The sequence below is a fragment of the Anser anser genome, assembly GCF_964211835.1.
Source record: "Anser anser genome assembly, chromosome: 4".
NCBI lineage: Eukaryota > Metazoa > Chordata > Aves > Anseriformes > Anatidae > Anser > Anser anser.
Genome location: NC_139724.1, coordinates 43915249 through 43941233, shown reverse-complemented (window position 1 = coordinate 43941233; position 25985 = coordinate 43915249). Strand labels below are relative to the sequence as shown.

Below are 25985 nucleotides of genomic sequence, written 5' to 3'. Positions count from 1 at the left end.
ATTTCTGGTTCAGTATCTCACGTCAGAGGACATCTTATCAAATGTGAGACTCCATGAGGGAATATATGTCAGCATATAGGTTGGGGGACTTGATGGAGCGGTGTCTCATGCCCCTGGCTGGCACAACAGCCTGGTGGAAGTGATGCACAGCAGAAGCACGAGAGAGAATTGTATTAGCCTGTGTATTTGGCCTGTGCCAGGTGGAGGGCCCAGGGTATGGCAATGTGTGGAGGTAATCCCACCTACCCTGTGAATGTGCTCACCACTGAGATATTTTCCTCTCCGAGGTGGCTCTTTCTGGGAAAATTTCCCCCCTCTTCCTTAAATCTCTTTGTCTGGTATATTACTTTTCCCCTCAGGAAGATTTTATTAACATCCCACTGGAGGATGTTTTAGCAGCTGGCCTACAGAACATATAAATCCCAACATGATAACAAAGCTCCTGCAGAATATATCTAGCTAACTATCTTTCTTGCTCAGGGAGTCCTATTCTATGGAATTATTTTTTTTATTGTTATTATTTTTATAGTTACTTATATAATCTTTTTCAAAGGAAGAAGTTGCCACGTACCTGTCTCAGCATTGACTGGTAAGTGCTGTGTAACCATCGTGTGCAAGGTAATTGAGTGTGATTTTTATCAATAAAAATGTCATGTACTTGTGTGTTGGACAGTGTTACTATGAATGGTTTAAACTCAGTGGCAAGGGCATGTAGCAGTGGCTCACGAACGCTGCATTGACTTAGATGGCTTTGATTTAACACATAAACACAGTCTAAACAGCGTATGTATCTGGTTCAAGATGATGTAATGGTCTCCATAGAAGAACAGCTCTATATGAATGTTATTTTCATTTTTTTGGAGTAACAAACAGTTTGACCAGCATTTAGCAGGCACGCAGATAACGTACAGCAGTTTCAGTCTCACTTCTGCAAAATATTTGACCTTTTTATTTTACTTTAAAAGGTAAGTATACTGACTGTTTTACAAAACATTTTATCAACATTCAGTGCATGGTTAAACCCCGAGGGCTCAGTCTGTACCACGCAGGGCATGGGCTAAGAGGCACTTTAGTCCTAGGACTGCAAATCAGTGAGTGGGAATGATGTGTCCACGTATCCACATCATTGGCTGTATTTTGCTACCACACAGCTCGAAAACCAATGAATAGCTTACACCCTGGCAGGCTACAAAATCCTACTGCCTTTGCAGCAAAAAGATAAAGGACTTTGTAAGAAAAGTCCCATACTCCCATGGCCAGCCTGTCTTCTCACTATTGATAGCGCCACTTCACCCCCAAAACAGATTGCATGTGTCTGGTGCATGCCTGTGACTGTCAAGGGCCAGTCACGTTCTGGTAGGAACACACATGGGCTTGCGATAACAGTACATGGACCCCATTAAATTTTTTTCCTCGGAGTTACTCCCAAACTTACTAAAAGCACTCATATGAGAGTGGCTTTGAATTTAAACAAGGTGGGTGCGAGGAAAAATTGGAGCTGCAATTCTGCCAATTGCACAAAATAACATTAGACTTTTCCCTAAGATTCAGTCCTAATATGTCAAAGGGTAAATTCTCAAGTGAGCTCCCTCAACTCTGGGATTAGAAGCCACTATTTTAAAAATAATTTGTATTTATGTTTTGCTTAGGATATTCCAAAGTTTTCCAGGAGCAATTACCCTGAAGTCTGTGACTTGGTTAATACTGACAATGGTTATGAAATTCTGAAAGGCTAAAGAATTATGGCTTACTTCTGCTTCTTATTTTTGGAATTATAGCTTATTTCTGTCAAGGATACAGTCATAGTCATGTTTTCCCAAAATGGAAATGCAATTGTTTAACACCTCCCTAGTTTTTGCAGTATGTGAGGTTAACAGTCATTTTTTATACTGCCTCTGCCACATAATGCAGATGTTGTTGCTTTTAACATTGTTATTGGAGTACAGCTGAAGAATAATTTTAGTCCCCTGTTTTACATAGTTTCTTTCATGTGCTGGTGCTGCAGCCATCAGCCAGACAAGACATTTGACTAAGCAAACTGTCAGTTTATTTCACACATCCATGGGACATGAGTAAGATCTGATTCCAAGTTTATGTATGAGATGCCTCCAGTTTGTTCAGTTCTGTGCCAGACTTGCTTTCCTCATTAGTTTCCCTTTTGCTATAATTGGTACATTTTTGACAAAACAGCTTTTAATCTGAATATTCTGAAATGTTTCTTCAAAATAGAAATATTTCACACAAATGTCTCAAGTTTTATGACATCCAAAGATTTATTTTTAATTGGTTCTTTTGAAACTCCAGAATTAAGTGTACCTCAGAAACTTGGTTATATTATCTGTAAGATGAGGTTGTGCATGTATGTTGTACATCGTCAGCCTCTTTGTATACATGTACACATACAAAAATGTCAGGCTTTTCTGGAAGAATACAGGCTAAAGAGGTGACTGTTAAGTCCTGATCCAGTATTTGGTGCAGTGCTGGGTTTTCATCAGACCCTGGTTTAATGGAGAAGGGACTTCAGTATACTACAGAAAGCACATGAGGCAATGCACTTGCATAACTGGATCAGCAACTAAGGGCTGAATGTGTCTTTATGGCAGAGCAGTCTGCCCCTGGGACACCAGCATCCCAACAGTAAAGACTTTGTCTACCCCTTGACTAAGAAAAGTCAGGCTAAAAGAGGGGCAATCCAAAACACTCAAGACTTTCTGCCTGGATAAGAGTCAACCATGAACTAGAATCCCTTGAAGTCTCTTAGCAGAGTGTAATTTGTGTGAGAAGCCATCTAGTTCAAAAGATTTCCTGTACTGTGTTCCCTAGCAGATAGTGCCAAGAGAAGCCGTTTACAGCATCTCAGTGCTTTGCCTTTTTCTTGAAACCTGTGAGTATGGGAATGGAGGAATGGAAGCTGATTTTTAGAAGCATGATCTGAATGCCTGCAAAGCTTCGGAGTGATGGCTGCTTGTACATTTGGAGAGAGGAGAGGGGAATCTATCTCTGGTATAGGCCTATGAGCCAAAATGATCTAGATACGAAATTGAAGAAGGACATACAAAGAAAGGGTTTTCCTTCCCATCCCCAGAGGCTGAGACACTGGGAATACGGCAGTTCACAGCTTATTGCTTCCTGGCACCGAAACCCACAAATGTGACAATAATGCTGTATGGATAATCAGCCCAATTTATGTTCCAAGTGTGAAATGTCCAAATCCCGCACAACAGGGAGCCTTTCATCGTTTCATCTGTGTGCAATGAATGCAGAGAATAATTAGTGGAATGAATGGAAAGGCTTTGGACTCAATTTTAATCCACCTCTACCCAATGGTAATAACACCCCAATTCATTAAGCATCAGATGCACATTAGTGAAACACAGTGGCAACTTAATTCAGCTGGGAAGGGCATATCCCTAGGGAGAGCTGAAGCACGCAAGCCCATCATTTCTCCATAGGCAGTTAACTTTAATTAGACTTCTCAAAACAAAAATTCGCACTTACCTTGAAAGAAAACATGAGAGTATAACTTCTTAAAGCACCTTCCAGTTGCATTTTGAGGTGGTTTCCTTGTCCTGAGAGAGTTAAAACAGTAGCAGCAACGAACATGGTGATGGAAGACAGCTCAGTCTCTGGAAGAATGTATTCAGGGAACCTGTGCAATAGTCAGAAAAGAATTTGTGATAGTTTTAGGGAATATTATTATTAAATTTCACAGTTTTATTTATTCCTCTGGATCGTTCTGCTCTTGCTCTTGTCACTTCTGATCAAGTGCTCCTTCATGTGTTCGTTTTCTCATTTATTAAAGGCCAAACAGTATTGTGTTTACCCAGTTCCATGGGAAAACACAGAGTGACAGATTGCTGTGGGCCTTGGGTTTAAGAACTACAGCCTGAAGTTTCATTTCCTTCTATTAAAGCAATAAGTGGGAAGAGTGAGCCAATTTTCTTTTTCTCTTAATTTTCCCTAAAGGTTTCTTTAGTGTCTTTAGCTTAGACAAAATCTAAATGGAAAACACTCGTGCGATCTGGTTCTTGTTTTCTTGGTAAAGTATCTTGGAACTTGGCAAGTGCAGGGAATGGGGGGAGAAGTTAATTTAACTGATATCCTGCTCAGTTGGAATCTTCTTGTCTTCTCAGTTTGCAGGTCTCAGTTTGCAGTTCCAGTACTGTAAAAATTGGCCATTACAGAAACTGCTTATTAATTTTCCCAGGGTTTTGTGTTGCACCCCTGACTTCTTCAAAATTCTCTGGGATGCTATGTGAGGGAGAGGAAAGGAAACTAGGATGCAACGCTCCCAGGGTCTGTCCTTGACTCCAGAGCTGACTCACTCCTCAGTTCTCTGCAAGACAAATCTTCTTTGCCTTGGCCATAGCATGCAGAATGAAGGACACAGAGTAACTGTTGTCCCCAGAATAGCACAGGCACCCTATGGCCAGTCCAAGGAGAGAAAGCAGCGTTTGAACAGCAATCCTCACTTCCCCCTTGTTTCTATACAAAAGACATTTGTGACTCAACAGCAGACATAATAGATCTGTGTCACTGCTGGTAGTTTCAGGGAAAGTTGTTCCTCTCTTCTGGGTCAGCTGAGAAAGCAGAAAGCTGGGGAGTCTGCTGCTTCTTGCTCCACCAAAAGCTGGAAGAAAAGGATAGGCAGGAGTTCCTGGCACCAGGATACAGGGTATGTATTCCCCTTAAGATATAATCAGTTGAGGGGGTTGTGCTGGCACCCCCAACTCTGTCTGTTCCACATGTTATCACCCCCACAGACCTGGCCTGAGCAGTCTCTTGTGGACTTCTTCCAGGGATTACAGAGAAAATCTCACCCCAGCCCAGCTTTGAAGGAGAGGCTCCTGCTCTTAGCCCTCATAGGAAGCAATGTACTGTCTGGTTTACCTCTAAAACTGTCTATTTCCACACATTGAGAGAATATAAGAATTTATTTCCAAAGAAAATCTTAGAGAGGAAAATTAGACATGGCCAGGAGAACCAACAGTACCCAAACTTTGTCTGACAAATCCAACTGGAAAAAACAAACAAACAAAAAAAACCTGCCTGAAGATCCAGCTATTACATTGCTTAATAAATCAGGGGAAAAATAATGCTATGTCTCTCACTGAAAACAATCATTGGACTCCATTTTGAGGCTTGGTTTTCTCGCGTGGTATCAATATGCCACAGCTAACATAAAGGAAGACATGGAAGTGTAGTCCAGAAGGGATCGATTAGGGCAGAGACATCCTTCCTTCATTACACTTCCTGCACAACTCTGTGCCATCAGAGACCCTTCCACCACCAGCCTTCTGACACAGGGCACATTGGGCACACTCAGCAGACATCAGCTACCTTGTCCAGAGCAAGTGGCCAGGTTTGGTGTTTGTTGTGGAAGGGTAAATCACTACCTTCCTCGTTGTTCCCACTGCCACATAAACCACTCCTTCTGTAGGAGCCCCTTCTGGGAAAAGAGTGGTTGGGGCTGCATCTCAGGGAATGAGCACGCTGCTGCTCTGGGTCTGTGACCGGCCCTGGGGAATGTTCCTTGTCTGTCCTTAATGGTATCAGACATTTCTGACACCCATAATAAATGTTTTTCCTATTCTGATTCCTTGCCGCATCGCTGTATGTAGTGTCTCCCTGAACCTTCTCCAACCTGTCATGCAGGCCATTGATGTCACAAGAGGTGGGGACCCCGGATGCTGCAGCAAGCTTGGCTTTCAGTAGTTTTAGTCTGGCAACTTTGTCCCTCTGTATGGGCTAGGCTGAGGTGCTATGAGGGGTTAAAGCCTTTGGATGTGGCAGTGATGAATGGAGCTCAGCATGGAAAGCTCCCAGGTGATGTTAGGGGCTTTTGAATTCCTCCCCTTTTTAGCATTTCACTCCCACAGGAAAGCCTTGAATTGAGCATGATAGCTGTTTTCAGTGACAGGGAGGGCTGTTTATAAACATGTGCCAGGGAAAGGCAATTTAGGGGACAATAACTCTGAGGACCTCAGAACTTCCCTTTTGTAGCTGCCGTTCTGCAAACCACTGCGGGCAACTAATGGGCAAAATAAATGAAACCCAGAAGCTGTTCTTGCCCTTATAGCCCAGGCAGGGGGCTGACAACCCCTCTTTCTCCTTCTCAGAAGGCACTCCGGCTGCAAGGGTCTGAAGCCAACCTCTCTCTTTCCCCCCCGCAGGCTGCAGAGGCCCGTCTTTCTTTCCTCACCTCCTCCCTGCTGCCCAGCCCCATCTGCAGATCCTGGGGCTGGAAATGGCTAAAAGGACAAAGCAGGCTTCCCTTCCCAGCAGGAAGAGGAAAAGGCCTCTCTCAGACAACAAAACCGGGCAGCTTGATTAATTGGGGGATGGCAGGATATCAGGCAGCAGAGCTGCTGGGAGCTCGGGGAGAAGGGGAACCTCAGGGGGCTAAACGCTGCTTTTCAGTGCCCTGTGGTCAGCTCTGGGTGGGAGAGAAAAGGGACCTTTCCACAAGGAGACCTACATAACATCTTCGAGATCCTATTATTAGCAAGCACTCTTTAGCCTTCCAAAGCATCCTGCAGCCCAAAGCATCAAAAGCCACTCCCCCCAGCTGTTAGATTACATGCATAATTAGAGTCTGCAGACGCTAACGTAAGGAACGGATGTCACTTTCGATACATCACGATAAAGGATGAAAGGCTTTTTGGGGGCTTCAGAATGGCAAATTGTTAGTCTTTATTTCCTCATTGATTTTATCCTGTGGAGGTAGCAACCTAGCCCCCTCCATCAGTTCGTACTGAATTAAGTTTTAAAAAGGGATGGTGCTCAGAGGCTATCTGAGGATAAACATTTTGCCTGCGGCCGTTGTGTGAGTGGGCAGTCAGAGAAGAAAGCACCTGGGATCAACCCTAATGTGGCCTCTCAGGGACACCACTCAGCTTTGCCATCTTTTACAGGCAAGGCCAGGCTGCAGCAGCTCAGAAATGCCCCAGGGGAAACCCTGGCACACTACCACACACCTCTCAGTGCCGTGGCTCCCCTCTTGGTCCAGCCTCTTACCTCCCTGTTTGACTGTATTTGAGCAAGGCTGAAAATACCCTAAAATCTCATTTATCCTTGTTTTTTTTTTTTTTTTTTTTTTTTTTTTTTAAGGGACACATATTTTGCATATCATCCTATGGGCATGTGCAATCTCCTTTTTCCTCTTGTGCCGCAGCCGCAAGAACAGTTGGTGCCCCATGATTATAGGCTTTAACTCAGACTGGCCAAAAATAATTTGGAGAGTATGGATTAGAGGGCTAGCCACCCTACAGAATTTTAAATTGCTGAAAGTATTCACAAATGTGTCTCCAAATCAGAGAGCATTGAGCCAGCTTTATTTTGCAAGAGGAAAGTCATAGCACATTTCTTTGATGGAAAGCCTCCTGAACACTAAAGAAAGGAAAGGCAGGCAGGCATATTTTAAAGACATGTTCCTTTTTATCATTTTCAAAATGAACACTATTAATTTAACATTCACACATTAATTTTTCACAAGCTTTTATTTGAAGCATGGGGCTATAATTTTGTCTCAGATTTCTGGTGACTTGAGGTTCATTCTGTTTGTTTATAACATCACCAGAAACACTTGATGGAACTATCTCTGTAATTCATGCTGCCTTGCAATTCAATCTGCCTCTTCAGTATATGGGACGCCTCTGTAAAAGTCACAGAGGTAATTGCACTATTGAATTTGTACTGCATGATTAAATGTGTGTGTATATGAAGTTTGTCAGGAACAAAAACAATAAGACAACATTCTAAAGAAAACTCTCACATACATAAGCGAGTGGATATATTTCTCCTGATGCTGACATTTCAAACAATCATAGTTCAAGGCTGAACAAAATCAGTAACAGACTGTCTACTAATGCATTCACCATTTTTCTTGACTTTCTTTTACCTTGCCCAGAGACTGCATAGTAACCGGCACTGTATAGACCAGAGAGCATAAAGAAAGCTTAGAATAGGTGACAATAACATTAATTATAAAGTACTAGAGAGAAAAGATGCATGCAGGGAAGACTTATCACTTTAATTTATTTATTTTTTTCAATTTTCCTGTCCTCTGAAAGAGAACATTAAGGATTCAAATTGCCTGTATTCTTTGTATACACACAATGCATTACATATTATTTGCATTAGACGAGCGCTTTTTTTTTTTTTTCACTCTGAGGAGCTTTACCAGCCAAGGATGGTATAAAAACCATTTAATGTGGAACACTTTTTCATTTTTTACCCTCACACTTTAACTGCCGTGACATCAAAGATGATTTCCCAATGAGCATTTCCCAGACCATAAATGAGGTGCTGAGAATAGCTTTAATAACTTCACCCCAACGTCTGCTTCCACACCATGCTAATGCTTGTGCAGGTTGATGACTGGGGCTTTCACAATATCACATCTCTGATCTCTGACTGCCTATGTCATTCTAAGCTTGCTTTTATTGTTAGTGATAAAGAAGGAAGCAGGATGCAAACAACAGAGTCACATAGACTATGTTTCTGTTTTGAAAGGAGGAGAAGAATAATTGCTGCAGGCTTAAAGCAACTTCCCTTGTATACATATGCCTTTCTTCTATATCGGTGTAGTTGTTAAAGACATGTCTATAGTGCACGGCTAGTATGCTTTGTGGTCAGAATACACCAGAACTTGTTTTCAAGTGTCCTTACTAGTGTTCCCCACTCACAAAAAGCAGGATATGATATGAAGGCAATGCATGCCCTGGTCTCCCCCAGCACAGAGATGTGGTGGGAGACATCAGCAGGCCCTGTGAGCTGGGAAATGCTCTCCAGTATCACCATTTAGAGATTACCAACTCACAATGACAGCGTGGCTCTCCAGGCTGCTGGCTGTCACCCAAATCTTGAGCATTGAAGATGACATTCCCTACAGGTAAACTGTTACTAATATTTGTTTTCTGGTAGCCCCAGAAGAGGGTCAACATGTTTATATGACATCAGATGGTATTATGTTCCTGCGTTTCTGAGAAATAATTATTTTCTAATTTTCTGAGTTAGAACGGTTAGTGTATTTGTTAGAACAGCTGCTGTGGTAGGTGGCACATCCTACCCGTGTATGCAGTATGAAAGTAAGGCCTCACCTTTGTACCTCTGAAGTAGCATTTTGGGTAGCTGCTGTCACTTAAGAGAGTGTTTTCTGTGAAGAGCTTAACTGATGTTAACTCAAATAGCAATAGTTACCAGCAGGTATTTAATAAAACTGAGGCATTCCACGTACACAAAAAGAAAAGAGCATATGCCTTTCGGATCCTACAGATGGAGTTTATGGGATGCATGGTCTATGCCCACTAAAAAAAGACAACAAAAACCAACACACAAGTATTCCTTCTCTCAGGAATTTACTGCCTCACATAATATTCCTTCTGAAGACTGATACTAAACTACTTATTATTTTTCATGCAAGAAGCCTCTTTCACAGTTCCAATTCTCCTGGTTATTGACTAATCTCTTGCCATTCTCTTACATCCTATATCCAGTTACCCATCATTGAAAAACAGATGATATTCTGCCCCTTCCTGGCTACAGAGAAAAAAAAAATGATGACATTAGCTGCTGTGAGAAATACATATGGAAGCATTTATGTTGAAAATATGTAGTCTTGATAAGTTTTTTTTTTTCCTATATTTCTTTCTAGTGAGGAAAGACAGGAAGACAGAGGGGGATGAGGAAAAAGAAGATATATCAGACAGAAAACAATACAGCTACTGCATTCAGTCTGAAAATGAATTAAATTCTGGACTCTACATTAGTTTTCTTTTTTCTTTTTTAAATAACAGAAACATTAAGAATCTTTGTAAAACACACATTGACCTTCATCCTTCAGACACAATTAACATATTCATTAACAACTGTTGTATCTCAACCTTGCTGGCACTAGATGTGTACAACACTTACGTCTACACCAGAGGTAAAGCTACCTTTAACCTTGTGGCAGGCAACTGGGAGGATGTATGGCATAGCTTCATTGAACCTGAAGCATTTGCAAATAGTTCTTTTTTACTGATTGCCTTTTAAAAAGTCAAGTAGCATGCAAGAAAATGTTTCACACCTTGTTGTCACACCACTGATGTGACCAACTCAGACGTATTTAGAAGGAAAGAGACTTTTTTCTGACAAAGCCATTTGCAGAAGAGATCTTTGCTAGATGTTTGACACAGAAAGACTTCTTATGAATCTCTGGAATGAAAAAAAAAAAACACAAACCACCATATCAAGACCAACCCTCAGGTGGCTGTTCTAGCTTAGTGGAAGGCTGTGGGACTGAGGCAATTTATTCTTTTAAACCACGGTCATAGGTACCAAGTGCAGGCAAGAAAATTTCTCCTACCTGTGCTGGTTCACCTGCTGTTCTGGGATTGGAGCATGCTAGTGACTGCAGGCACTCTGAGCTCAGGAAACAATCTAACATTTTCTGCTCTGGGATTCTGGTCTCACCTGAATCAAATTCTGAGGATCCCTTATACACAGACTTAAAAGTCAAATGCATTCATAAAGGCACAGCATTGCTTAAGCTAAGCTGCATACATTCATATCTAGATGCAGTCAGATGGCTTCCTGTCATTTACTGTTTTTAAGGAATTTTGTCCTGATGCATGTGCTACATATGCAGCAGGCTGGCTCCATTTGCAGCTGAGGTTTTATCCTATTTTTCAAAGGTCATGGCAACTCACGAGGGTATCGCTCATTCCTTGTAAGTGTTGCTTCCCCATTAAACATCCTCTTTCCTTCCACATTCTCAGCTGAAACACGGTGAATAAAAGGACATGCCAATGATCTAAGCTACGCAACAGGAAGGACACAACGCTATTTGTCCCTGTGGATCTCCACGAGACCCTACATTCAGTAGTGCTGGAGTAAGCCTACTGTCCAATATTGCATGTGAACATTTCTCACAAGCTGCCTTGTAGGACAGTCGCTAGTGAACTGTGACTGTACAGGGTAGGCTATCTTTGAAAGTGTGGCAGGAGCAAGCACTCTGTTGCATCTGAAATTCCCAGGCTGGAAAGCCATGCAATGCTAGGGAAGCACTGTGATAAATTTAGCAAGTGATAATGTAAACAGCATGGAAAAAATGCATGTTGTACTGGAGGGCACAGGCACATTTGCTAGCTGGGATATTACTGAACATTTGGGAGCAGGATTGCTGTACATTTAAACTTGATCCAAAGACTTGCATGAGCCCTCACTTTTATGCTCTACAGGTCATCCCGCTGAAGTCTGCGAGACTCCGTGCAGTCAAATGCTATAGAATTATTTATTTTCATAAGGATTGGGGATTTATAGGGTAAAATGTCCTTGGCTTCACCTCCCAGATAGATCAGTAATGTAAATAGGCTGTTACTTTTACTTTTGTCAGTGATTAATCTGCCTAAGGAGATCCCTTAGTTTCTCTGGTAAGCTTTACAACGTCTTTGTTGGTATTTGACTGACATGCCACTTTTCCTGAAACAGTAAAAACCTCAATTTGCCAGAAGCCAGTGAACAGTCTCACTCCCTTTAATTTGTGTATTTGTTTTCACTGTCAACTCACTTAGATCTCTAAAAATTCGGCCTCATATTATATTTTCCTGCAGCTGCATTCATATCCCCATCCAGAAACTTGATGCAAGTGATTTTCTCAGAAGGAGGATATTTGAAATGTCACAGATAGTTAGTCAAATTGCTAAACTGCAAGCATTAACAGGAAACAATTACATAAACTCTCAAACTGTAGCCAACCCTGCCTGTGGCAATTTATTTGAACTCCTCTCTTTCTGTGTCTGTTGCTTTTCTAATTGTCTTTAACCGGTAGTTTTATAAAGATCACCAAATATTTTCATTGCATTGTTATATTATACTGTAGACACAAATGCGACTGCTAATTCACAGTTCTTACAAGTATTACTTTCTTGTCATTGTTTTTCCACAGTGACCTTCAGTGCCATTTGATTTTTATTGACAGAATGATATCGCTTCCTCTTGTAACTAGCCATTGTTCAGAGCTGAGCTGGGAAATACCCGTGCAGTCAAATGCAGTAAGCCAAGCCTACTGTGAATGTGTAACTTTCTTCATTAAATAATCCTTCCACAGAGCTCATCTACTTAAAGAAAGCAAGGTAGTCACTGTGCACATACACGTGAATGCATATATACAGATACCTCTATAGGTATGTGGATTTGCACACTCCCGTGCACGCACGCACACTGAGATACAATTGGTACTTACAATACTTCTCATTTCCTTCTGGAGTTGTTTGTTCTTAGTGACGTTAATATGATACAAACCCCTCCCTTAGGATATAACATCTGCACTAATATTTTGTTATCTACAAGATAAAATGAGAAGACCATTTTTTTTATTAATATTTTTAAGAGATTTTCAGACTACAAAACTGATGAAAGGAGAAATACACAGTCTACAGCTGAAGGATCTATTCTTAGTTTGACTCCAATTAAAACTGGAAGCCACTGAGTTAGAAGACTTTAAAAATTGTAGTGGAATATTTTGGTGGTACATGGGTAGGGTGATGAAGTGAAGAGGAAGGATGAGACAGGGAAGCAGAACAATGCAATAACTGAAGTCAGCATGGAGCATCATTTCTAAAACTTAAACCCCTCAGGGACTTTATTGAGTTTGAGATCTAGATTTGAACAAATTGCAGGGTGTAGAAAAATTTCTGAAGTAGCTATATCCTTTCTCACCCTCATCCCAGAAGAAGCAAATTTCTCAGTGCCTTGAGAGAAGTAAAACCATAGTATGCTCCAGCTGGAACGAATGGAAGCCTTTGCAAAGATTTCAGCAGATTATGGATTAAGTCACATGTGTTTAAACATCTAGGACATGTAATTTTGTAAATCACTCCTCCTGTTTTAATGACAAAAGAGCACACTTCAGTTTCATGCAACTCCTTTTGTACAAATTGTATGACCAGAGAACATTCTTTCACTGTTAGCAGGAAGTTGCCTTGTTCTGATTTTCTTGTTTCACTCATCTACCTCAGCAGTAAGAGACAGCAAATCATACGCGTTTTCTCATGCATAATGAACAAGTTTTTTATAAAACCAATGAGCTCCTTCCTTGTTTATTTCTTGTGGTAGCTGGTGTCATTGCTAATTGTGTTAATTAGTTCAAACCTGTCCTGCTCTCTTTTGATGTGACAAAATATAGTGTGAAATGGTATTGTGAAACAGAATGCACAAGAATCCTCAACAGTTGATTCAAGGCTATGCATTAGCATCAGAAAGCAACTAGTTGTTTGAACTCAGATAATTGGCAGGGTCATAGTTAACCTACTGTAAAGAAGGGGAACCACGTCAATTAGAGAGAAACTTCCCCATCAGACTGCAGCAAACACGTGGCAGATAAGGCCTTGATAATTCAGAAGGATGCACACTGACAAAAGGAAAAAAAAAAAAAAAAAAGGTACTGAAGAATCCAGAGAAGGAGTTTAAATAGTCATCTTGGTGAAGGAAAGTATAGGAAAGGGAGAGGCTGAGTAGTCAAAAGGGCAGAGGGAGGGATAGTATTTTTTCTGTCAACATCATCGTAAAGAAAAGAAAATGTCAGTGAGATTGATAGGAGGAAGATGAGAAAGAGAAAAATGTCTGGTTCTGTTAAACACTGAACAGTGAACTGTGCCGCAAAGCTCAGCTACACAGCAGAGATACTATAATGGGTATGAAAGGCTGGACTGTTCGTTTGGATGAGAAGATGACAAATTGCTAACAACATGAGACTTGCTCTTGTTCAATTGCATTTTAATAACATTTAAGTGTTCAGTGCAACTGGCAAGAGGCACAGAACAGAAATTACCTTACAAAAAATCATCTGCCTCAGTATCTGTGACTGCTGAGCAGGGAGAACACAACAGCAGGGTAAAAGATCAGGGTGCCCTTACTGTTTTTAAACACAGTGCTGTGAATGCCCAGATGCACACGGATGTGGTTAAGGCAACAGGCTGACTGATTTCAGTACCTATTTTTGTCAGAGATTCTGGACAAAAGCTACTGAGGTTGAGGTTGCCCAGAGACAGAGGGAGCAATGGCAATCCAGCACCATGCAGGAACCAGACCTGCGCTAGCCTCTGGTCCAGCTTCAAAATGAAGCTAAGGAGCTTTCTTTCTTTTCTCCCCCGCCCCCACATTGATTGAGGTCCAGATCATGTCTCCATGTTTTCAGAGATAGGAATTCTTTAGTAATTGGTTATAAAAATAACCAGAATAACAATGAAGGTGCAAAAGCTGTCCCCCCTCTTCCTTGACACAACCATCTTCCCTGTCTTGTTCTCTCTCTGAACACATACAGAAGAGGTGCGATGGTATTCTGGCTTTCATTCAATATAAAGAGTTAGTCTTTTCCTCGTGTTTTGGATGCATAAATTGCTGAAGAGGAGGGAGAAAAGATTGTGAGACTGTCTGTACCAGTCCAGCTTTGATTTTTGAGGTGGCAATCTCACTTCTTTTGTATGTGCCAAGAGGCACACAGCAGGAGACCACATCTGCTGATGCACTGTCCTGCAAAACACTTTTTCTGGTGCAATAGCCCAGATACTCTGGAATTTAACTCTGCTGCAGACCCAGTCAGAGAACACTCCACATCCCTGTTGGCATGCCAAATGTGAACAGCATGTTAACTTTTGGCGACTTTATTGAGAAAGGAAATTCCATGCCTGCCAGAAAGGCTTGGAGATGCTACACATCAGGGCTGCACTCTGTTGCTCCACACTGGCAATGAATGAACACGACTAGGCTAGCACCATTTTGGTACAATATCCACATCAAAATTAAGGTTCAGTACATGGCATACAAATACTCCTTCAGGTCTGTTAGGACTTCGGCTACATGGACTGAATACAACTGCAATACCTAGCTCTTCATGCTGAAAATAGTCTGTTGTGTCACCTGTCAGAACAGCTCATACTGTAATTACAATATTCACACACTGAAGGCTTCCCAAAATCTGGAAAACTATGAAGAAGATAATAAAATATGTCAAATATCACCCACCAGCCAACAAAATGCCTAAATTCTCCCTTCAGCGTTGCGCTGAGCCCTACGCTCTAGACAGAGAGCATCCAGCCTGAGATGAGAAGCAGGAGGTTTGAGTAAGCTTTATGGTTCCCTTCCCAAAGACATTCAGGCCCCAGACAGCTCTGTGTTTGAAGGGGTAACAGATTTCCCAGCGATGTGATAGCTTTCATCAGCAGATCTGGGGCTAGACAAAAGAGCCAATACCTGTCCTGACTTACACCTCCGACAGCCCTGACGAATCTAGTAAGATTATACAGCGTGTAAATCAGGGCAAAACCTGACCCCAGAGTATTCTTTCACCTTCTTTAATAAAAAAAAAGGGAAGATATAAGGTCTAAGCCATATTTTTCCCTGTCACATCCATGGAGCACATACATAAGCCAGTCTTTTTTTTTTCTGAAGGAATATTCCACGCTCAAGTCCTGATCCTCAAATACAAAGGCAGAGGAGAGCCATCTGCTTACAGATGACTGCATGCCTACCAAGGGCAAGTGCAAAACCCCAGCACTTTAAGCCACACTGGGTTTGTGAGTTTCCCCAAAGGCTATCTCATCAATGGGAACAAAATATAAGGATAATGATTCAAGTTCTGAGGGAATTTTTCTCTGATATTCTTTCATTTTTTTTTTCTTTTTTTCTTTTTATATACACTGCTGGCATAATTCACTGTGAAATACCTTTTCCATTACCGCACGCACACCGTGGCAGCCTTTCTTGGAAGGTTCCCTCCATGCTGCAGAGCAATGTAGTACTAATGGGATTACTCACAGGGTAGAGCTAAGAGTTTTATATAAATCTTTGCAAGACTGGGGCGTTAATTAACAGCTCCCATACCCAAACCCAAATAATGAAACATAATAGCATACACATTTCCCCAAAGTTTTCTGGATTCCTCTTGGTCAGAGCACTGGTGACACAGGAAGGGCTCTGCAGGAGCCCAAGCTCCATTTGCTGCCACTATTGTGTATAGCTCAGGGACTTTTTTTTTTTTTTTAAATACAAACACGATACTGGGTAGTATTGAATGTGTAGATCTGAAAGTCCAACAGAGTGCATTTAGAAAGTAGTTTTCTCTAAATAACTCTTTGAAAAATACTAAAGGCGTTTGCAAGTGTTCCCTGTCAAAGTCCTGTATCAAGATTTTAATTCAGAGGAGCATGCTGAGGCACACAAAACATAACGATAATTATTATTAAACAAACAAACAAACAAAACCCTCAACAACTTAGAAGTTTGCTTCAGTTTGGAAATGGAAAAATGTCCAGTTTCCGTTCCAGGTTTCCTTCCTCCTCACACCCTGCTCTCCCCATTACAAGGCAAAGGGAAGGAAGCGTGCAGGGACATATTTTTCATCCTCTTTTATTGTTCTTTTTCTCTGACATGTATAAACTTTACTGAGCTGGAATCCATTTTCAATAGAGTATTTTTTTTAAACATGCTTTTGAACATTTCTGCTGTGTTACAGTCTGTAGAATGTTGCTCTGTCTTATCATTTTAATGCAAACTGCTCTCCCTCTCCCTTAATGTTATCTTTGATGTTATTTCTGAGGAAAGTAACTTAAGAGAACTTTGCACTGGGCAGATAAGAGAAGCAAGCTGTGGCACTTGCAAGGTTTTAACAATTATGAATAGTTTCATTCTGTGATTAGCCTATTCCTCCCACATCCTCCCTCTTTTCAGTACTGGACCAAGAGATGCCTTTGAAACTCTGTGGAGATTTATGAATTCAGTTAGGAATGCCAACTCTTACAACTTGCACACCAGCATTAGACAAAACTGAGGAAGCATTCACATTGCCTAATGCAATATGGAAATCAATTATAACCAGACACAACACATGCCAGCAACTGCAAAATATGTTATGAGAGAAAGGAAAACTGTAGGGACAAATTATGTAAATAAACTATACAGGAGATATGTAACTGACTGAAAACATGTTATTTGTGGACTCCTAGCAAATTCCCCAGGGAATCGTTAACTATGTGTAAAATAAGGAAGATTATTTCCAGGCTCTTTTCCCTATTGTATCACTGTTCCCATTGTCTCATTAATTAACACACTTCTCACACTTTCATCTTTTTTCTTCAAATTGTCTCCAGCTAAGAATAAATGAAAACTACATTATAAACTAAATTTTATGTCATTTGCAATCAATGGGAAGTGAAAAAGAGAAAGTCAATGGAATACCTTTACATGCACTACAAATAAATGTTAATGACCAAATATCCTCAGTTGAGCATTGTCATCATTTTGAGTTTGGTGCCTCTTCTGAAAGCAGGACTGGAGAGTTAAATCTGCCTCTGCCAGGGTTGAGTGAAACCCTGAAAAAGCAAAATGTCCTTTCTCTACCCAGAAGTGTAACAACCTCCCTGGTGGAGCAGGAGAACTGGAGCCCGTACCTGGTGGGCGCGTGCAAGGCTGGGACAGAGCTGAGCTGGGCAACTGGATAAATTTCCCTTCTGCTGGGAATCAAAGCCCAGCCCTCAGAGCAGGCATTTTTCAGTGGAGACCAGTCAGGTATCTGATGGGGAAGGCAGCAATGAATTAAAACCATGAGCACACAGCAAAGATGGAGGGAGGGAGAGCAGGGGCACTGGGGACACAGTCCTGCCCAGCTAAAGGAGGCTCGGGAAACTGAGCAGAGCCCTATCCATCTTCCAGAGATGAACTTCCTGAAGAGTCATGACTGCACAGAGGAAGCACCCAAGCAGCAAATTCTCCCACTTAAACCCAGCAGCAAAGAAGAAAAACAACACCCTCACAAGACTCTGTGTGTGGTTTTTGAAAGGTGATGCGCAAATGTCATCAGAAATGACATTTCAGAGCTGTAAGATGCGGTGTAGTTCCTTCAGTAGTGCTTATTGACTGGCTATTCACGGTCACATAGCTTCTTGCTTGCCAGCACCGAATCAATGAGATCTGAAATACTGTATGTGCATAAGGGTTAATACCAAGTATCCCAAGGTTTTTTTTTTTTTAAAAAAAAAAAGCACAGGAAACATCCAACATCCCTTTGCTATTCATCTTCCAAGAGGTATCCCGTGCAAGGTGAATGCTCAAATTGTATGTAAGCCCTTTCTCGAAGATGCAGGAAAGAATTGGTAGGTACTTCATATTAGGCTTTATATTAAATCTTCAAGTTTTTCCTTAACTAATAATCTCCTGACAGTTGCTCTCTGACACACTGTAGAGGCAGGGAAAAAAAAAAAAAAAAAGCATAACCCCTCATCGATAGTATGACTTTAGTATAGCTTTAGATGCACTGTAGTTTTTCAGTTTTCATGAAAGACCATCAAAATGACCACTGCTCCATGACTTAATAGATCTGTCTGACAGTGGGGCCTGCTTTGTTCCTATTGTTTTCTCATGATCCAGAGTATCTGGGTGCAGACTGAAGTCTTTCTGACTGGGCTGCAAATGCCTCTCAGAGCAATTTCGAGCTGAAATTTTCCAGACATTTATCCAGACATTCTCAGGACTGTATCAGCCAAATGGCTATCTCCCAATGTAGAATTGAAAGACTGATACTGAACAGATTATGTTTGGGAGAGTCAAAAGGATATAGAGCGTATTCTTCTGTAAAATTGGAATGTAATTATGACTTGTGGGGCATGGTAAAAATAAATTATAGCATTTGTCAAATGTTTTGAAAAATACTATTTTGTATCCAATCCAATGGGCGTGCAATATTTCAGTAAACACAACAGTGCAATTTCATAATGCCACAGCAGATACGAGAGTATGAATTGCCATGCCGGAACAAAGAGCCAGTCTGTCTTCATCTTAAGCCCCTTTGCACAGTGAATATGTATAACTCTGTAACGTGTATTTTACAGCAGAGCACCTTCCAAATCCCTAGCAAAAGCTGATGAAATGAATAATATAAAATAACTAGATGACCTGAAAGCTTTCTCTCGTTCTTGAGATTTATTTATTTTTAAGTGTGTGTGAGCAGGGTGTGACTTATTCATAGCTCTGTGCTGCAGCTACTTGGGGTATGAAGGTTGGGGTGATTTTATTTATTTATTTTTAAAATGCAAGCATAGTGGTGGGCTGAAGATGAAGAAGAAACAGGGAATCTCAGCAACCACCGTAAGAGGCTGTTCCCTTGTGGACTGAACAAACGTGTCTCTTGCAGGACTGCTACAGGTGAGCAGAAGCACAGGGTAGCAGGGATCAGCTTGTAGGTTTCACATCTGAAATTCCTAGGAAATGCAGGAACTTTCCTCCTTGGTGTGTTTTTTAATTTTAATTTTAATTTTTTGCTGTGTTGGGAGTTTGGCAACGTTTAAGCTTAGGATAGGCACTAAGAAGAAACTGATATGATCCACCAGTGTTTATAAGCTTCACTTTCTCCTACCTTCTGTTAACATCAAGAGAAAAAGATGAGCAGGAAAAGGTCTGAAGCAACACTGAATCTGGCATCTCTCTCCTGTGTCCTCCAGTGTCCAAGATATAACCAAGTCAGAAAAAAACGAGTCATGCTAAGGTGTTTTTAAACAGAATAGAGACATTCCTAGCTTGTGAAGAAAGAATTAAATTCTCCTCAGAATAAGTAAAAGCAACATTTTTCACCACAGATAGCTAGAAAAGGAACAAAACTGCACAGCTTGAGCAGCCAGCACTGCCTGACTGGCGTTCCCTCTCCCTCCACAATGAGCCTGTACCCACTGCTCCGCTCCTTGCTTCCCTCCTGCTAGAGAATAACAAGCCTCAAGGACACAGGTGTGCAGCGATATTAAAAATAGACACTGCCTTTCAAAGCAACCCCTAAAAGAGTCTTATCACAGAAATGAGCCTCCACCTGGGTTAGCCCATCCATTAAATATTCTGGTTTTCAGAAATGAAACCAGGCTTTTAGAAATACAGCTGTCTCCTTATATAAGCTAACACGGCCCCTGTTCTTAGAGGAAGGGATGTCTTCTTCCTTCCTTCCTTCCCAAAATAAAAGCACCACGGACAACTTAAAAGACAAAAATGTAAACACAGCTTTTGTTAACTTATATAAAGGAAAGTAAATACATCGAGACCAATAAAAGATGAAGAAATTCATCTATCTGATATAATGCTTTGATGACACCCCTTGGTTGCTCAGACAAGAGTCGTAGACTGGTGTATTTCACATCTCATAGAAAAATAGCAAAACAAGACCAGAGATTTATGTTTAATCACTAAGGAACAACATTTAGAAAGCTGAAGCCTGGAAATGAGTCTTCTATTGAACTGCAGAAGGACCCAAGTTGGAGGATTGCACAAAGGAACCAGAAAGCGATGGAAAGTGAAGGGGAAATGAGCAGAATTAGATATAAGGAGTGGCAAATGGTGGGGAGGAAGGTTGGCATTTCCCCCAGGAAAATTACTTAGAAATATTAATATCTAAGAAAAACAGTAAAGGAAGAAGACAAATAGATAGAATTGCATAACTGAGGTATAAGATATCGTATAGCTGCATTTGCAGCTGGTGGAGATTATGTGTAACATACAAGCTGTTGCCAATCCCTTTGATGAAACCAGTGCTCCCTTTAAGCTACACTTAGAAATAAATGAGGTGGTGACCGGTTACCATTAATCTTCCGAAAATCACAAATGAAGGCCAACAGTTTTCTACCAGCCTCCTCATGAAAATACAGTTGAGGTTAAGATCAAAACCCACATAGTCTGAGCAGGAATGCCTGATTTTGACAAAATCTATCTGGAGTGGCAGGAAATGAAGGACAAACCCAGGATTTAAGCAGGTGCCTCACAGTGCCTGGCATAGGCAGCACACCTAGGACTTGGTGTAAATTTCCCCCAGCTCTTGAGGACATGGTTCACTTCCCCAGAACCTCTTCCTCTCTCCTCTTTCCCCTTCTCACCAACAATGAGAGAGGCTCCAAAGGGCCAAGCAGAGCCCTTGAAGTGACTGGAAAACCGAGGTTCTCATCAGCAACATCTCCTTTTGGCTGACTTACAGTTTCTCTCTTTGCCTTTCCCATTTGTGCTTCCCCGCTTCTTAGACTGGTCTTCCCCATTAGGCCGGGTTAGGCCTCTCTCCAGATGAGATGGAGTATTATATTTAATATGGAAAAAAACAACCCAGCAGCATAGAGACATGAGAGCTTGAGGTCGCTCTCATTCACACAGATGCAGAGTCTCATGAGAGACTTGTGGGTGCTGTCTGAAAGAAGTGAGGGACAGCAGGCAGGTTTTCTGCTCTTGTTTGGCTGCCACAGTGCATGGGAAACAGGAATTTGTGCATTCCTGGAGAGCAAGCAAGCAAGCAAGCAGTTGTGAAGAAACACCAAACTCATCAGCCAATTTTTTCCCCCATGTTGGGACAGCTTACCAGACTTTGAAGTTTCACTAACCAAGGAGTATTAGTGTGCTGTGACAGCTGGCAACACATTCCAGTGGGTAAGTGATGGACTGACTCCGTAGAGAGTAAAATAAATTATGAAGTGGGTAAAATTTCAGCCCTCTGAATAACAGTCAAATGATTTCATTGGAATGGCTGTGTCTGGCAACGTATTCAAACACATACATCTGGGCAGAGCACACAAACACTCCTATATAAAACAGCCTCATGCATGGGAAGAGAGGGAGTTGCTCTTGCGTAAGTGAGTCCAAGGCAGAAGACAGAGAGAGGGGTTTTTCAAAATATGTTTGCAAGAAAACCAGCCACTTATGCTTCTATATACACGCAAATATCGGAGCCAGCAATGAACACCTTATGTATGTTACCTTATGCTCAAAAATATCTTCATGGTTACTCAAATGTTCTGCTTAGCCTAGGGGATGTCATCTACTGGCTGCATTGTCAAAGCACCAGCATTTCCAAAAGACTGAATTTTTACCTCAGTGAGCACAATTTAATGGATTTTTTGCACCTGGAAAGATGAATATGCAATGCAAATCAGAGCCTATGCCTGAGAGTTTTCTGACAAGCAAAATGAAGTCAGGTGCCTAAGTCCCATTTGGAATTAAATAGGATTGATAACACCAGCCCCTCAGGACCCATGCCTTCAAACTCTCAGACCCATACCTCCTGAAATGACCAGTCTGTGGCTCTCAGTACAGAGTGAATAATATGGAGTTAATTGCCTTGATTTGTACCTGAGACTAGGAGGAGGGCTGGTGGTGGGGATAGAGAAGGAAGAAGAGAGCAGCTTTTCAGGTCAGTAGCCTTTTCTGTTTGTGTCCATGAAGCTGTATATTCTGAATGTACCATCAACAAACAGTGAGCAGCCTGCTCTGCTAATATTCGTTGTTGTACAGGATCTTATTTTCTCTTTTTGTCAAATATAGTCAACATAATTTGTTTTGAACAGGAAACAACTGTGGAGCTTAGTTTTCCAGAATTCATAAATATTTTTCAGTCAGTGGATGAGACCCATAGAAGTGCACAACACTCTTACAAACAGATTTCATTGGAGGTGTATTCACTTCCATCTCTTGTCTACTCCCATTTGAATAGCTGACCAGAAGTAGCTAAAATCCATAAAGGTCCACACGTTGAATGAATGTGTTTTCACCAATACAGAAAACATGTACGAGGAATTTCTGCAAGTTTTACACTTGGCCACGGAGGCACTAAGGTCTTTAGCAATCCCCATCAGTGCAAAATCGTCTCCATACTTCCAGTGATCGCATGGGCTGTGTGTGCTGGGCTGACCCCGCTGCAGAGCAGCTGGCTCCTCGTCTTTGCCCCCTGCACTGGGATGACACTGAAATCCTGCAGCTTCGTAGCTTGTGGGTCAGCTGGCTGAGAAAGAAAACTGCCCTTGGAAAAATGGCTGCACAGCTTGTAGCTGCTCACATTCATTTTGTGGTGATTTTACTCATGGTTAGCCACAGCTAATGGATATATTGACTTAAAAAAAAAAAAAAGCTTATTTCTTTTTTTTTATTGCTGTGTTGCAAGTTCCATCAGGAACTTAACCTTCAGGGATAAACCATTCTTGGCTCGAGTGACGTTGCCCCATTTTGTCTCTTCATCGTGCACTGGCATGATGACTTTTGTCTTATTTCAGTCTAATTTCTTTCTCTGACATAAGGTAATTACTAAGTCTTCTTTGAGGAATGCCTGTCTGTAAATACATGCTTTTGTTTTGGATTCATATCTCTGATGCTTCTGCTACTGAATTCAAAGCCAAACTAAATCACAATAGATTTTATGTTAGCCCATTAAACAACTCAAAGTATATGTACTTCTGCAAAATCCTAGAGGACTAACAATATAAAATCTCTTTTGTGCCATCAAATTTCCAAGTTTAAAGTCTGAGAAAAATGTTTTGATTACTTTTAAATGGTCTGCAATGAGGAAAGGCTAGCAAATAAGAAAACAATCTTGAGGTTAAAAAGTATATGAACGTTTTAACGTCTTGTTTCCAAAGGTGCTTATTTATGTATTTGTTTTCCACTTTTGAAAATGAACAGATCTCTTTCACGGTTAAACAAGAGGACTGAATAGTCCAGAATAGCTAAAATGTTTCAAGCTGACTTGCAATGAAACAATGGTTGGGGTTGAGGTTTTTTTTTTTTTTTAATATATATATTCATATTTATTTTTATTCATTTTCTTTCCAAAAATTTCAGCTATCAAATTCAAAATTATTCTTCAGTGATCTCTGCCCTTATTTTTTTTTTTTTTCATAGAATCATTTATGCTGCCAATTTCCTTTGCTATATTGTGTGTTTCAGTTTCTCCTCTGCCCTCTTGCTGTTAGACCTCCTGAATATCTCTCCAGCTAGGAAGTCCTAAGATCACAAACTTGCATGAATGCTTTGATAGTAATCAGGAGCACTGAGAGCAGCACTTCTGTTTATTTAAACAGAACATGTAATTATTATCTTTGGGATTGTTGCAAGAAGAAAAAAAAAAAAAGCATTAAGATACTATTGGACCCCATCCCAGCTCTGCTGGAATTCTCCGTGGTTTTTCAGGGTTTAAAATTACCAAGATGTTAATTTTCACTGAGAACAGTCAGCTCTGGATAAGGAGGTGCATCTATATGCTATGCTTTAAGAGAGTAAATTACTAGAAACATTCTGAGGGGCATTTGCTGACATTCAGACTTGTGAATTAACAATGGGGCTGTCACATTTGTTTCACTCTCCATCAGCTCTCTTCTGTAACATGCCTCTCAATTAAGCTCTATTCACGACTGCGTTATTTTTAGCCTGGTTTCCAAAGGAAACACAGTGCTCGAGACCACACTGTCTGTCTGTCTGCTTATCGCTGTCCCCATAACAAAGCACTACTGCCCAGTCACAACTGAACTTGACAGTAGGGTAAGTGTCTCCAGGATGTGAGGTAGCGGCGAGTTTCCAGAGAGCAGGTGGCTGATGCCACCAGGCTGCTGCCTGGTTCCTGGGGCTGGCCAGCACCTCAGTACAGCTGGCATGTGCTCCAGTCACAGCACCAACTGCCCCGATGACAAAAACTGCTCACGGGCATGGGGAAGGGATGGGACATCCATACATCAGGCCTTGTTGCTTCCGCTGCCCTAGCTGAGACCTGTCTGGGTGGAGGGATGAGAGCTCATGGGGCCAAGCTCAGGCTGGTCCCAACCTGGCTGTTTCCTCCTGGGCTTCCCTCTCTGGAATTTCTCTGCATTTTTTGTATCTATGCACAAAAATGAACCTTCCTGCCATTATTACCACTTCGCATGGCTTTAGCTTTCCATCTCACTGCATATTGCCACATATGTTACACTATACAATTTGTCATTGTCACAAACAAACTTCATTGTGCTAAGGTGCATGTGAAATGCTCAGATTTCCCCCCCTATTCTTGTGTTTGCCACTTGGTCCAGCTTCAGTCATTCCATCTTTATCAGGAAAAAATATAAACGTGAATCCTAATCCTATTCCGCTGCTGGTGCTTCATTAGGCAAAACGTACTGATAGAGAGAAAGAAGATTGAATTTACACCACGTGTCTCCTGCTACACTCACAGAGGGTAAAAACCAGCCAGCAGAAAAGTCAGTATCTTGACTGGCTGGGCAGAAATCAAGCTGACAGGGTAACTAACCCCAGGTGTGGCTCCTGGTGGGAGTCAGGAGGCATCCATCCTCTCCCTTGACACGTATGGCTCAGAAGACTGCTCCACAGTGCTGCCATGGTTGGAAAGAGTTAAACATTTCAGTAGAAGCTCCCCTCCCCATCCTGTTTCTCCTCTTAGAAGAAAAATTTAGTGCTTCACAGCATTATTCTTTTCATACTTTGCCATACTTTGGTTTGGCTGGCCCAAACCAGGACACTCTCAGCAAGCAGGAGCTGTCAGGTTTAGGTGCCTAGAGGATAACACTGCCCATGGAGCAGCAGTGAGGAGAGCAGGGGTGCGTGAAGTTTGAATCCTCCCCTGCCTGAAATCAAGCTTCCCAGTCCCACCCAGCGTGAGAGGTAGCATCTGCATGAAGAGCTGTTTGTGGCGCCTGTAGTTTAAACATTACAAGGCTATACAGAACATCTGTTTTGGTCAAAGTGAACAGACCTGGGAGCCTGCCTCCTTTGGGGATGGTTTTATTTATCCTTTTATTTATTTCTGTTTCACCCTTAGTTCTCACCTCAACAGAACAAAGATCCTGCAGAACACTGTGGGGCGAGAGATGCCCTCCATATCATGGCTTACAGGGCTCTTTGCTATTTGCATTACAGCATATTTTGGCTACCATAACGTAGTGTGATCAAGTACTGAAACTGTTAATTTCAGTGACCCCTATGCAAAACATAGGGTTATTTTCCCAGATATTGATCTTTTGAGCTGAAATTGTCCATGCTTGATCTCTATCTGGAGCTACATTCTTGGAAGCAAAAGCAAAGTGCTTTCAGCTGTTTGAAATAAATAAATAGAATGATTTCTATTTATTATTTTTAATCACATATAGTTGCAAATAGTATTTTCCAAAGCCACAAGAAAAAAAAAAAAAGGAATTAAGTTTGACCACTGGTTTGGGCAATGCTTTCATGGAGAT

General features: G+C 41.4%; 1 long non-coding RNA gene across 1 annotated transcript in view; it reads right to left on the bottom strand.

The window, feature by feature from the left end:
• Nucleotides 1–2507: 2507 nt before the first annotated feature.
• The window catches only part of LOC310898536, a 45178-nt gene continuing 21700 nt past the window's right edge, over nucleotides 2508–25985 (bottom strand). The window contains exons 2-3 of the long non-coding RNA XR_014583410.1: nucleotides 3499–3649; nucleotides 2508–3244 (exon numbers count right to left, since the gene is read on the bottom strand). This is a non-coding gene — a long non-coding RNA (uncharacterized lncRNA). The remainder of the gene's footprint in view (nucleotides 3245–3498; nucleotides 3650–25985) is intronic.